This window comes from Myodes glareolus, chromosome 23 (assembly GCF_982192425.1).
Source record: "Myodes glareolus chromosome 23, mMyoGla1.1, whole genome shotgun sequence".
Classification (NCBI taxonomy): domain Eukaryota; kingdom Metazoa; phylum Chordata; class Mammalia; order Rodentia; family Cricetidae; genus Myodes; species Myodes glareolus.
Window position 1 is genome coordinate 47,591,079 of NC_142048.1, and position 14,224 is coordinate 47,605,302.

Below are 14,224 nucleotides of genomic sequence, written 5' to 3' on the forward strand. Positions count from 1 at the left end.
CTAAAACTACCATATGACCCAGCTGTATCTCTCCTGGGCTCAAACCGAAGGACCCTTTATCCTATCACGGAGATGCTTGCACATCCATGTTCATTGCAGCTCCATTCACAAGAGTGAGGAAATTGAATCAGACATCAGTTGAAAAAAGGGCAAAGAAAACGTGGCACATATCACCCAGCAGGGTAACCAAAACTCACAATGAAAAATAGTATCTATTCTCTTTCATATGTGGATTGTAGATTCTACGGTTCACTTACATGTTTAGATATGGTATGAAGCAAGGTCATGCAATCAAAACCGGACGGCATAAAAGGCAAACATGGCTTTGAGAAAGGTGATGAGGATAATAGAACTCATGTGCCATCGGAGAGGGAAACTGAGGGTAGAAGGGTATAAGAGGGTCAAGGGGATACAGGAGTAGGCCAGCACCAACAAATTATGCTTGAAAATGTTACAATGCTAATTTTAAAAAGTACTATTCCTTTAATCCCTGCACTCGGGAGGCAGAAGCAAGCAGATCTCTGTGAATTCGAGGCCATCCTGGGCTACAGAGAGAGTTCCAGGACAGGCACCAAAGCTACATAGAGAAACCCTGTCTCAAAAAACAAAACAAAACAAAAATACTATAAATTACATGAAAAGGGGGAGAATGTACCCCAAAGGACACCGTGTCTGACTTAGTTTCCTAGGCAGAGTTGGGAACTTAGTTCTCTAAGAGTCTGGTTTAGTGATGTTAGGTAGGGTCTAGGAATGCATTTAAAAGGTAACAGGCTTACCTAACTGCTTAGGAATCAGCTGAGACAGGTTAACAAGGTCAAGGTATTTTACATCTCAATCACTGTGCTTCCTAACACAGCTGCATACATTTTATCTCATTTGATCAGTAAAAATTGTCATATTAAGAAGGTAGGCAAGAGATTTTTGTCTTTGTATGATTCATTTATTATTCACTTATTTGTTCCTTCATTCATTTAACACATCTGTGTCTGATATTTTAAGGTATTCAGCATGATGTAAGATGTGATAGGATTCAGTGGTGAGTTACATGGAAGCTGTGGCTGAGCACAGGCCACTTTTGTGCTGAAGGTAATCATGAGAGCTCTATGAAGTCCCATTATCAAGATGTCAGGTATCATGGGGAAAACATCTCAGAGGAACACATTTTGTATTAGAAGACCCAGGCACACTGCTTCCCTTAGGCTGCCAAGATTACAATCTGTAAGGGGTGAAGGCTGTGACAATCTCTATGTCCCCTGTGGTGCTGTATCTAAAGATGCACTAGGTCAGGAAGTCACCAAGGCAGGAAAAGGACGGGTCAGCGAGATCAGGAAACGCCGCTGTCTGGGACTGAATCTAAGGAAGGCCCACACCCCGGAGGTGGGGCTCACTCTGTACAAGAGGCTCGCCTAGAGAGTCAAGCTTCACATAGAGTCAGCAGCGACTCTAAGGAAGGCCCACATCCTGGAGGTGGAGGAGGAGGGGGCTCACGATGCAGGAGTCACCCAGAGAGCCAAGCATCACACTGCCACACGAGGGATGCCACGAGCGCCACCCACCCCATCAGGAAGTTCCCATCCTAGAGGCCACCAAAAAGGGAGGAAGTGCAGTTTTGTGAGCTTCTGCCCCACGTATTAACCATGCATTCTGATTCATTGGTACTTATCATTCCTTTCTTGCATCTAAGTAAACTTGACTTCACAGAGGTTAGATAACACAGTCAAGATCACACATCTTGGCAGAACTGGGTAAAAATCCATCTTGGGCTGACAGCAAGGTCAGTCTGACCTCTAATTTGCAGCTGAGGAGATGGAGAATGCTCAGGAAATGATCTTCACTCTCAGGAGACTGTGACTTTGGAGTAAGTCTATATTTCTGCTCTATGCTTTAGATAAGAGACAAGCCCGAGTATTTAAATCAGGGTTTTCAAGTGCATGTGGAGACAGTCGTGGGTGTGCCTAAAATAGATGCTGGACCCCTGCCTGGAGAATCAGTTCAGCACTCAGGGTGTGGCCTGACATGTGTGCGTGCACACACACAGATACACATGTAGACACACACACACACATAGATATACAGACACACATACAGATGCACAAAGTCACACAGACACACATACACAGAGACTCAGACACACACACACACAGAGACACTCCCCTCACAGATACTTTCATGCATATACAGACACACACGCTTTCATACATACACACACAGACATAGGCACACTTTCATGTACATACACACAGATACACATGCACAGACATGTACACACACACTTTCATGCATACACAGACATATCCACATAGACACACACAAACTTTTATGCATATGTAGACATACAGGACATACAGACACACAGACAGTTTCATGAATATACAGACAGGTACATACACACACACACACACACACACACACACACACACATACACACTTAACTGGTACTCTGGTACTCTAGGCCTTCCTGACTCCAGATAGGTCATATTCCATCAGTTTGATTGTTTTCAAGTCTGAGGAGGGAAGTAGGTAAGCCCGACTGGAACAAGTACAGAAACAGAAGAGGAAGGACACATTTAAACATTTCCATGGTTGATGTTTTTATACAATTCACTTTCTCAAAAATTCCATGCTTATCAAACTGAGAGATGGCATTTCCAAGAATCTTGATGTTAGGAAAGCCTGTCCCAGCTAACACACTGCTTGCCATCTGAGCACATCTGTCTCTATAAATTGGTCTTTTCAAAGAATGTTTTCCCTGAGGCCTGATAGCTAAGGACCAAATTTGGCCTGTGAGAACCATCCACCCGACCTTGAAGCTTCCACGGCCACGGTCACCATCAGGACCTCAGTGAAGCCACATGACCACATGAAAGCCATAAAGTAAGAACCGATGGTAAGAAAAGTAAACTGTCTGCGAACACGTGACAGTTCTTAAACCAAAGGAAACCTCATGCAAAAATTAGGAGAATTAGCACAGTGGTTCTCAACCTTTCTAAAGCTGTGACTTCACGATGTGGTGACCCCCACCAACCAGAAAATTATTTTTGTTGCTACTTCATAACTGTAATCCTGCGACAATTTATAAATCATGATGTAAATGTCTGTGTTTTCTGATGGTCTCAGGTGACTCCCATGGAAAGGACTTTCTAGTGGCCAAGGCAATCACGACCCACAGGTTGAGAAATGCTGACGAAGAGCAAACATGAAGGACATTTCATAGACAACAGACCAGGAAATTATTTATAAGAACAGGACAGCAAGGGTTGGGGTTGTAGCTCAGTGGTGGTGATCTTGCCTAGCATGCACAAGGCCCCTAGTTCTTTTCCAACAACAAAAGGTAACACAGAGAAAAGTTAGGGGAGAGGCAGGCAGAGGTGGGACAGGAGGGGTTGAGGCACAGTCCCACAGAATCAGCAGACTCTGGTGGTGTACTGTTGCACCATGGGTGACTGTGAAGTCTGGGGGTCCACAGCAAATCTCACAGCTTCCAGAAAGGAGTTGGGAAGTTGTAGCCATGAAGAGATGATGTTCAAAGAGATGAGGTATAGTTACTCCCATCTAAGATTGCACAGTGCATATATGCATTGAAGGGTACACAACACACCACCAATAAATATGATTTTTATGCATCAGTTAATTTTAAGACCTAGAGAACGAATGCAGAATGCCCAGTAAACACACACACACACCAGAGAGATGAAACATGGACAGTGGACAGAAGGGAATTTATTATTAAAAGGATAACTCAGGGCAATTTTCCAGAATCAAAGAACATTTGTTTTTAAATTGAAATGATCTGTCAACTATCAAGCAAAATTAATTAATAAAACGTGAAAAGCTCTTCCGTGTACACTGGATAGTGACTAAGGACACAGCGCCTTTAAGAGCTCAGAAGATGGTAGGATTAAAAACAATAGTCAACGTCTCCAGAGCTAGCAAATGCCACAGAACCTTCGGGGTGCAATAAGATTTAATCCAGTCAGGTGTGAGGAGAGAAGAAAGTCGTCTCACGGGCACCAACACGTGTTCTGTGCAGACACTTCCTGCAGAACGTCCTGGAAAGTACGCTCCCACAGGCCCAGGTGTTCCAAAGAAAGAAAAGGCAGGAAGGCCGGGAGCAGATGTCTCCAGGACGGGGCTGCTAGAGCCACCATTGACCCCTGCGGACAGTGTGGCTGGGAAAATTTTAGGCTTGGCACTCTTATACAAGGACACTAGTTCAGAAAAAAAACCCTTTGAAATATGTTAAAGTATTATGAGAAGAAAGAGAATGCGCGAAGATATCATATGAGTTTCTGAAATAAAAAGGTTTCTGATGGGGTGAGGGCAGGAAGCAAGAGCTGACTAGTGCAGACATTGTCTAATAGACTGCAGCTTCACATACCTCTATATTTCTACATAGCTATAGAGTAAAACAACAGGGGTAGAGCCCTAAGTGTTTCCATAATACTACCTATAATTAAGATTGGCTGATCAATTAGGCTTATTAACAGTACAAAATACATACCATAGTAAAATGATAATCATTCTAATTCAAGTTTTGGAGACATTATTAAGTAAAACAAGGTCTATTTCTGTTTATAAACACTGGGGTCCTGTGATAGTTTATCTATAACATAAGGGGGCCTGTTTGTTTGTGGTTCTGTCCTGCCTGACCCCCCAGCTGTTTAGTCCCAGAGAAACTCACCCACACAGAGGACTCGGTAAGTTATAATGCTGATTGGCCCATTAGGTCAGGCTTCTTACTGGCTAACTCTCACATCTTGATTAACCCATTTTTTTCTGATCTATGTTAGCCATGTGGCTCAGTACCTTTTTCAGTGGGGCAGCTCATATCCTGCTGCTTAGGTGATCTGGGCAGGAGTGGGAGGAATCAACTTCCTCCTCCCCAGAATTCTCCTGCTCTCCTAACATCATTTCCACTTCCTTTCTGGTTTTCCCACCTACACCTCCTGCCTGACCAATCAGCATTTATTTAAAACATGATTGACAGAATACAGACAATTCTCCCACACCATTTATCTACCAACCAAGAAGGCTATCTAGTGACCATGGAGCAAATAAATTATATGGCATGAATCTGCCAAGACATGGCATGGCACATGATCAAGGGAAGATGCCATGGCACTGTGTGAGAAGAATAGACAATTAAATTTTTTTCTAGAACTTTCTATTTAATATTTTCAGAGTCATTGATCATAGGTCACTGAAACTGTAAAAAGCAAAGTGAAAGGCAACAATTAGGAACAATTAAGTCATTCCTGTGTGCCAAGAAATCTTGTAGGTGTTTTCCATATTCTCACTAATTTTACACCCACCACCACAGTAGTCCTTGTACCTGTAACACATCCAAGGAACCCGAGATAAGAGTCACAGTACTGTGGTCAAATTCCCAAAGCTGGGAAGCACTGGTCCCACGATTTTGTTCTCTGTTTTTATCCTTTATCCTGCACTGTCCCTCCCATTGGATAGCATGGGCGGAGAGACGGAGTAGATCCATAAATAGACAGGAGGAAATTAATTTTTCCTTAACTGTTTCACATACACAGAGAAAATAGCTCAGATAAAGTTGAGAAAGTTCTATATTTAAGGAGCAACAACCAGGGAGTTGTGTGGCAAAGCTAATTTGTATTATAGGCCTCCTTCTACCTTTTAAAGTTGTATGCCCAAAGGCGGAAAACAGAGAAAGAGAGCTAACATCAGCCTCTCCCCTAAAATAAACAAAATTCACCCCCCCTCCTCCAATACAACATTCACTCACCTGCCATCTCTCTCTCGTCTCTCTCTCTCTGTCTCTCTTGCTGCCACCCTCTCTCTCTCTCTCTCTCTCTCGCTCTCTCTCTCTCTCTCACACACACACACACACACGTTTTCAAACAGGATTTAGGAACCTACAGGCAAAGTTTGCATTATTTTAACTAGCTGTTACTAAAACTGTCCTTGCTACATTTAGCCATCCTAAGGTCTCATCCTGTGGTGCCTGTCTGACTCTACCATGAAATCAGGGTACAGTAGCAATTGTAAGAACACGTTACAGTCATGGGATAGACACATATATGTTCATCTCATTTAACACAAACTAAACATCAGAAACTTTATGAGCACTGCCCAGAGATAGTGACGTCCCTTTTTCTTCTTCTCCAAAGCCTACTTCTCTTTCTCCACACCCCTTATCTTTTCCTTGTCTTGGTAAGGCAGGACTTAAGACAAGATGAGTCTTGGCTTTGTTCTAACTGGTAATTCTTTAGCTTTGGAATCAAACTAAAATTAGACTCGGTCTCCAGTTTATGTGAAGTTAAGCACTGGAGAACTATTTTGAGTGGAGAAATCCTTTTGAGAGGATTATTCATATCCAAAACATGAAAAATAGAGTTAATAATCTGGATGATTTAAGAAAATAGACAAGATTTATAACCTCTAGAATATTTTTTTAAATATTAACAAAAAAGGGTTTCTCATATTTTTACAGCTGACTTATTTAAGCCTCTTACAAGAAACATTCGAGCCTGTTTCTAAATACGTAAACTAAACAAAAAAGTAGAAAACACACGCTTTGATGGCACAGGCTTAGCTGAACAAATCCTACGGGAGGAACCCTGAGGAATAGTAATGATTCACAAACAGATAGTTCACAACTTTTAAACATTTAGGAGAGACTAGAGCCGAAACAAAGGAAAAATATTGACTTGAAGATACCAATTTTTTTAAGATAAAGGAAAAAGGCCATATAGCCAATAATAAATACTCGCTAAGACAAATCCAAGAGCATTCACAGTTCTTAAATCAAAGAAAATTAAGCAACAGCTTGTCGAGACTAGCCTTTTAGAAGAAATAATCTATAATTTTCCTTTTTGAGGAAATCAGATGGTTAACAAGATGTTCTCATACAACCAGAGTCACGTGACTAAAGAGTGGCCAAGCCAGACTCATAGGCCAGGTCTTCTCATTATGATTGATCATGGAACAAACACAAGATCCAGGATACACCTCTGCAAAGTATAATATTCAGGGAGAAAACGAGGAGCTCCATTATATGTCTGGGTGATTGGGTGTTGAGACCTCATGGGTGTTGAAAAACACAGACCGTAGATCTGTGGTTCTCAACCTTCTTAATGCCAAGACCCTCTAATACACTTCTTCATGTTGTGGTGACCCTCAGCCATAAAAATACTTTCATTGCTACTTCCAAACTCTAACTTCTTGCTATGATTATGAATCGTAACACAAATATTTTTGGAGAAGGAGGTTTGCCAAAAGGGGTCACAACCCACAGACTGAGAACTACTGATGTAGATGCTGAAGAAGTGGAATCAGAACACTTCCAGGAAGCATTTGCTACAAGCAGTTCTGCAGACCTGAGTGAGCAGGCATTAGAAGACCAGGATTGGAAGGCTCCAGGAGCGTGTGGAGATTTATTTCTTCATTATTAGTAATCAAGTGATTGTTTTACACCAAACTTTATAATCACATTTTTTTCTAGGAGAAGGAATGTAGAACTGGATATACAGAAGGTCTCATACGTACTAGGATCCCAGAACCTTTGGGATAAGATCTCATTGACCATTATTATGCTTTTGTTTGAACAATATTATGAGAGGACGTTTCAGGCGTAGCAGTGATCCATACAGTACAAGTTAACACTAAAGTGCCTAATGTATAATAATTATCAAATATACTAAACCTACCTGAAAATTAAAAACAAAATGCCTAGGTATATTCTTATAAAAACATTACTCATAGTTACCTGACTGCAGCCTGCCCCCACCCCAAGCACACACTCCTCTCATTTACATCCACATAGTAGCAGTTTCTCATTGAACTGACAGATGGAAAATAATGACAAGGAGACTTATTGTTAATCATGAAAGCTCAACCTTCGCTTAGACTTGTCCCATTAACTCTTATAACTTAAATTAGCCCATATTTTAAAAACTGTGTTCTACCACATGGCATTGCCTCTCTCGTGTCTTGCATCTCCTTCCCTCTTGCCAGATGCAAGAGGTCTCCCTGGCATCCCCTCTGTACCTTCATTCTTCCTTCTCTTCCATTCTCTTCCCAGAAAGTTTGGCAATCCTTTCTCTTGTGTCCTGTTCATCCAATTTGAACAGTATACTGTCAGTAGTCGAGGCAAGGACAATTTCTTGCCCAGTGGCTAACTTTGCCAAAATGAAAGCAGACTCCATATGGAGGTTCTTCAACACCCAGCATCCCCTTTTGAAGTAAATTGGCGCTGCCAGGGCAGATACATCTCACTGTCATGAAAAGTCTTATGTTCTTAAAACATCTTAAATGTCATATTTTGTAGATCTTTGAAGTGTTTGGGGACCATCTATTTATCTAAACTATATCTGAAAACATACCTAACATGACCATAAGTTTTATTGTTATAAATGACTCCTAACCTGTATTTTTGAATTATCTTAAATAGCTTATAAAAATATCTTTTAAGGACTAGAAACTTACATTACATTGTTAAATGAGCTGACTAGGCACAATATCTTAAATAAGAGTAGAAATATACATACAGCATAACAAAAATTTTAAAAAACCTTAAGTTTGTATCAATATACAAAAATACACAAAAGAATTTTAAAAACCTTAAATTTGTATCAATATACAAAAATCCATACCAATGTAAAATATTTAAGATTATTAGTTGCTTTTTAGTTTGAAGTAGATTCAATAATCTACATTTTTATCCCATTATTTCTATATCCCCCTTTTTCTTTTCAGAACAAGATCCCTGAATCTAATTTCTTGGTTATTTTTTTCTTGACCATGACTAGTAACAACTTGCAACCAACCCCTATATAATGACACATATTCATAACCTCCTGGATGACCAAAATCACCCATCCACCTCTTGGGAATGTGGGTGTCATGTTCTCTAGACTGTTTCCTATTGTCTGGGGGTGATAACATCTTTAGGTGACCCTGAGAAAATTTGGATAATGGCCAATCCCAGGAGAGCTAGCTGTATTACTTTTGTTTAGTATCTTTGTGATAGGAAAGTATAGAGCTTATCTAAAGACTTGGCTGGACCATATCAGCTAGTAGCTTTGAAATTATTCTGGATGTAGAATTTTGAGAAAACTACAACAGAGGCATTTTGAGAGGCTGGGTCCCCTGGGCTACTTGTCTTTATTGGTGTCTAGTCTAGTCCTTTTGTTCTGAAAATACATAAACTTTAAAGATAACACACATACACACAAATGCATTAACACAAGTCTAAAATGTACAGTGTATACAAGTCAGTTAAGGTGTTTGTTGTTTGAATAGGCAAACTGCATCTGTTAACTTTATAAGTTTGTTCGGACTGTATAGCCAAACCTCGATCCATGCCATATGAAAGGATGGCATGTAATAATATCATGAAGACTCTGTAGCAAACAAGATTTCTCATGTCTCACCCAGTCTCGGAGCTGTTCCCATGCAGAGGGCTCAGCACATGTCACCTGTCCTGCAGTCTTTCTTGGTTTCCTTCTTCATGTCTGTGGCCAAGATCCTCAGGAGATCTCTGCCAATCAAATGTAGAGAGCCATAACATTTATTTCCTATGGAAACAAAGGTATAACTTCTCCACCAAGGCAGCATGCTTTTTGACTTCCATTCTGAAGTGAAGACATTCTTAAAATATATAGGCCGGTTTAATTTAGCACCTTCCATAATCCCACATCTCTCAGCAGCCATTGTCTTTTGTACATTAACATTTCAAACATTCACAATCAACAAAACGCCGTATAGGATCCAGACATCCTGTGTATTTCTCATCTTTACGTGGCTTGTTCTTTTTATAATTATTTCATTCTTTCTTGAAAGACATTATTTTACTATTTTTAAATGATTTAATTTTTTTCTAGGACTGTCCATACCGATTTCTTTTTCCCTCTTTAGCATCTAAACACATTTTTAAGTACGCCGCATCTTTTGAGAAATTTTCTGTGTCTAGACCTGGCTTTCCTAAGATCCTCTAGTGTTCTCTGACTGTGTGAGGCCAATTTTAAACAGCCACGTCAGCCGCTGCAACTCTGCTTAGCACATGGCGCTTCCACATGGCCCTGGCCACTGGCTCCAGTCCACAGGCGGCAGCCAGCAGCCATGCCTCTGTATGTGGCTGAACACTGGTCAGCCTGGAGACTGCAGGACTAGGAAGCCACATCTGACTCCTTGTCTAGGACCTTTCTTAGCTTTCTCTGTCCCAATGTTTGAATATTCGAGCTCCCACATGGTTGAACTCCATATGTGATAGTCTTTCTCATAGGAACCGCCAGCCCACAAATAATGACATGGAGACATTATTAATTATGAAAGCATGGTCTTAGCTTAGGCCTGTCCCACTAGCTCTTACAACTTAAATTAACCCATATCTTAAAATCTATGTTCTACTAGATAGTGTTACCTCCCTTCCGTCTCCACCTATTTCCTCTCGGTGTCTCCCTGGTGTCCCCTTTGTGCCTTGCTTCTTCCTCTCTTCCTTCCTCTCCCCAGACATCATGCCTTTCTTGCCTCCTTAACTATTGGCTGTTCAGCTTTTTATTAACCAATCAGAGCAACACCTCTTCACACAGTGTACAAATATCCCACACCACATTCTCAGCTGAGGTCCATTAAGACATGGGTGGTTGTCACAATTGCTCCTTGTCGGAGGCTAAATAAACCAACTGTAAGAAAGTAAAAGAGATTTCTCTTTCATATTTTGTGAAGAGCCCAAAATAAATATTAATGTTTTAACCTTTGTGGGTCCCAGGTACTCAATTGTGACATTGTAGTATGAAATCAACCATAGCGAATACCACATAAATGAGGATGGTGGTGTTCCCGCAAAACTTTATTAACAAAGATAGACTTTGAATCAGAGTTATCTCACAGGTGGGAGCTGTCAGGCCTCCATCAAGTTATTTAAAAATCATGTCTGTCAATCTCTGTACTGGTGGCTCTTTCTGTACTATTGATACTTTGGCCGGATCTCTGTACAGGTGATACTTTGGCCGGATCTCTGTTCTGGTGACACTTCAGCTCACTGTACATAGCTGTCTTGCACACGGTTGTCACTCTTCCTCCCACAGCCCACTCATGCCCATGGCACTTTTGTCTTCCGATGGCTGCAGTTATCCAACCAAAGATGTTTCTAGTGGGCTTCTACTGAGAACCACTGTCTTAAAAGAGTGTTATTTGGAGGCGAGGAAAGCCTAGAGACATGTGTATCTGAGTGATCTGGGCTCCTGGTCAGCTATGTCAAGTCCATTTCTGCCCATCTCCCAAATGCCCCCTCCTTCTGGAGTCCTGGAACACCAATGTTCCCCTTGGTGATTCAGAAACGTGACTCAACTTTCATTTGACTATTGAAACCTCAGTTTTATTTACAAATACCACTGTCATAGCAACCATTGATCTTTATGTTATATAAACTGAGGCCCTGCTGTCTGTTACTAAGACATTTGATTACTAAATTTACCATTTGTGTAATCAACTGCCTCTAAAAATGCAAGAGAGGGAGTCTGGGCATGTTTCCTGTTGATGTATGTTTTATCCAGTCTAGATTTTAAAGTTCAGGGTGGCATATAACAGTGTCTAGAATGGGAGGCATGTAGAATTCTTCTTCATGAGCACCAACCCTCTAAAGCAGTGGTTCTCAACCATCCTGATGCTGTGACCCTTTCATACAGTTCCTCATGTTGTGGCGACCCCCAACCATAGAATTACTTCGTCGCTGCTTCATAACTGTGATTTTGCCTCTGTTATGAATCATAAAGTGAGTATCTTTGTTTCCTGATGCTCATAGGTGACCGCTGAGAACACAGGTTGGGAAATGCTGCTCTAGGGTCTCTTGTTCCTTGAACTCCGAGACATTGCCTTTAAGGAAGCAGGAGAACATACATCTGTCAGATTTGATGGCTGCGCTGGGAGATTGCAAAACATAGCCGGGGTAAGAGCGACTTCCAGAGCCGCACTGTGAGGCCTGATGCTGTGTTATCTCAGGGCTGGTGCGACATCACCTGGAACTGCCGTGGGGTAATTTCTAAATTCCAGCAGCAGGCGAACTGGCAAGACAAAACAAATGCCAGAAAAGATCTGGCCAATTCTGTTTGTAGCACAATGGGGAAAGGTCTTCCTGCTTGCGTTTTGCACTTGGCAGGTGATGCTAAAGCGAAGCGAAGGGCAGCTGCTCCTGGGGTCTTTGCTCTGTGCATCATGGCGAGGAAAGGCAAGCTCAGCGCCCCTTGAAAAATGAGGTTTAGCTTTTTGCAAGCTTGCTGTCTTAGAGGCGCTTCTGGAATAGAAAACCCAAAAGGGTTGTTCTTCTCACTCTTAAAAAAGACGTTCTTTTGTTATAAATCTTTCACTTTTGATTGTCATACTCAGGGCTCTCAATTCCCCAAGTAAATAATTAAACAGAATTCAATGTTTGGCCATAAGACTTATAGTCTCTTCCTATTGTCTCTCAGGTGAGCAACCCATGCTAAGCACAAGTCATCAGTGAATCCTGATCCTGGTAGCAAATGGGCCCTAAAACTCTGAGCCCAGAGCAGCCATGGGGTCAGGAGTCAAGGGAAGAAGCTTGAGCTCTCTTCTTCTGCATCAGAGCTGAGCTGCCTCCATTCTCACCTATGGAGACACCCTGCCACCCACGAGTCCAAGGTCAGCACACCATCCATTTCTAAGCCAGCTCCGATTATTAACAAATGAATGACTCCATCTCCCTGAAACTGGAAGAGGAAAGAAACTTAGTACAAACCTCAGAAGGCTCCTCTGGACCATCCCTCAGATGGCGCCAAGGCCCAGAGATCTCAGCCTAGCTCCGCAGGAAGTCAAAAACAGTCCACACTGGCTACTACAGGCACTGGTAAGATGCTTAGGAACCTCTTCGGCTGCTTATTTGTTTTCCCAGAGAGTTCTATTCTCTGACGTATGTGGTTACAGAATTCATTCACATTCTGTGGCCTGAACTCTCTTGACGAGCAGCCTTTCCAGGACTGTGATTACAGACAAGTAGAAGGGGACTCACCAACTAAGTGCTCCCCGAGGAGACTTACCATCTAAGTGCTCCCTGAAGGGACTCAGTATCTAAGAGCTCTCTGAAGGGACTCGGTATTTAAGTGCTCCCCGAAGGGACTCACCATCCAAGAGCTCCCATGAGGAAAATCTCCTGGCTTTGTACCCCAAACCAGTAACAGAGATTGGGCTATTTTCAGATGTGAAAAATTTGCCGTATTATACAATCTGTCACTTTATAACCTTTAATAAATGGAATTCATAATTAGAGCCAGGGGTTAAGACCAGTCTCTTGCTAGGCAGAAGAATCCTGCCGGAAAACCAGAGAACTCTGGCCTTTAAAGGAATTTGTACCCCCAAAAGAGTGTTGCTGTTGTATTCTTTGTAAGCTGGGAGCAGAAAAACACAAATGCTTGGTGTTCATGACAGCGGTCCTTCAAGGATGCAGCCAGGAAAGGAGGATATGGAAGTTGCTTTCAGCAGACTCTTTATAACCTAGGTGTGGAGAGGGCCTAGAACAAAAGTATTGTGCATGCCCAAGAAATCATACCAGATCTATGTCAGAAATCACACAAATTACACCCAATTGCATGCATTCATACATGTACACACACACACACAAATGTGCACACACACATGCACAGCAGGATAAATTTTCATGCAATAAAACATACTTTATTGATTTTTTTTTGCAACCATAGTAACTGCATTTAGGTTGCTGCCTTAGCTCAATATCTTTAGGAACTTAGAGTATAGGCTTCCTGTAAGTGGAAAGAAAGAGATAAAAAGAGAGGAGAAAGAGAGAGAGAGAGAGAGAGAGAGAGAGAGAGAGAGAGAGAGCTTCAAATAGACAAGTTCTATTTCTGACTTTACTAGAGCCTTTGCTTAGGATCCCTACAGTCAAAAAGATGTTATTGGTACCATTTGGCTCCAAACACTACATCAGAATACAAAATGAAGCCAGAAAAGACTTTTAATGCTACATTTAAATTCAGCATGTACAGCGTCACCCAGTGTGAAAAGCAAGATATTTATACAGAACCTAGAGTCAGAAAAGGCAGGAAGGGGAAGCTTGTTCTCCTGTGCTCCCCAGTTCCCCTTAACTCTTACCTTGAGTCAGTGCTGAGACCCTAATGCTGAGACCCTTTAATACAGTTCCTCGTGCTGTGGTGACCCCTAACCGTAAAGTTATTTTGTTCCCACTTCCTAACTGTAATTTTGCTACTGTTATGGATCA

The 14,224-nt window shown here is 41.7% G+C and overlaps 1 long non-coding RNA gene across 1 annotated transcript in view; it reads left to right on the plus strand.

Annotated features, from left to right (window-relative positions):
• The window catches only part of LOC146890563 (uncharacterized), a 32,437-nt gene extending 19,180 nt beyond the window's left edge, over positions 1–13,257 (plus strand). Inside the window, exons 2-3 of the long non-coding RNA XR_014998695.2 lie at positions 11,777–11,920; positions 12,441–13,257. This is a non-coding gene — a long non-coding RNA (uncharacterized LOC146890563). The remainder of the gene's footprint in view (positions 1–11,776; positions 11,921–12,440) is intronic.
• Positions 13,258–14,224: the final 967 nt, after the last annotated feature.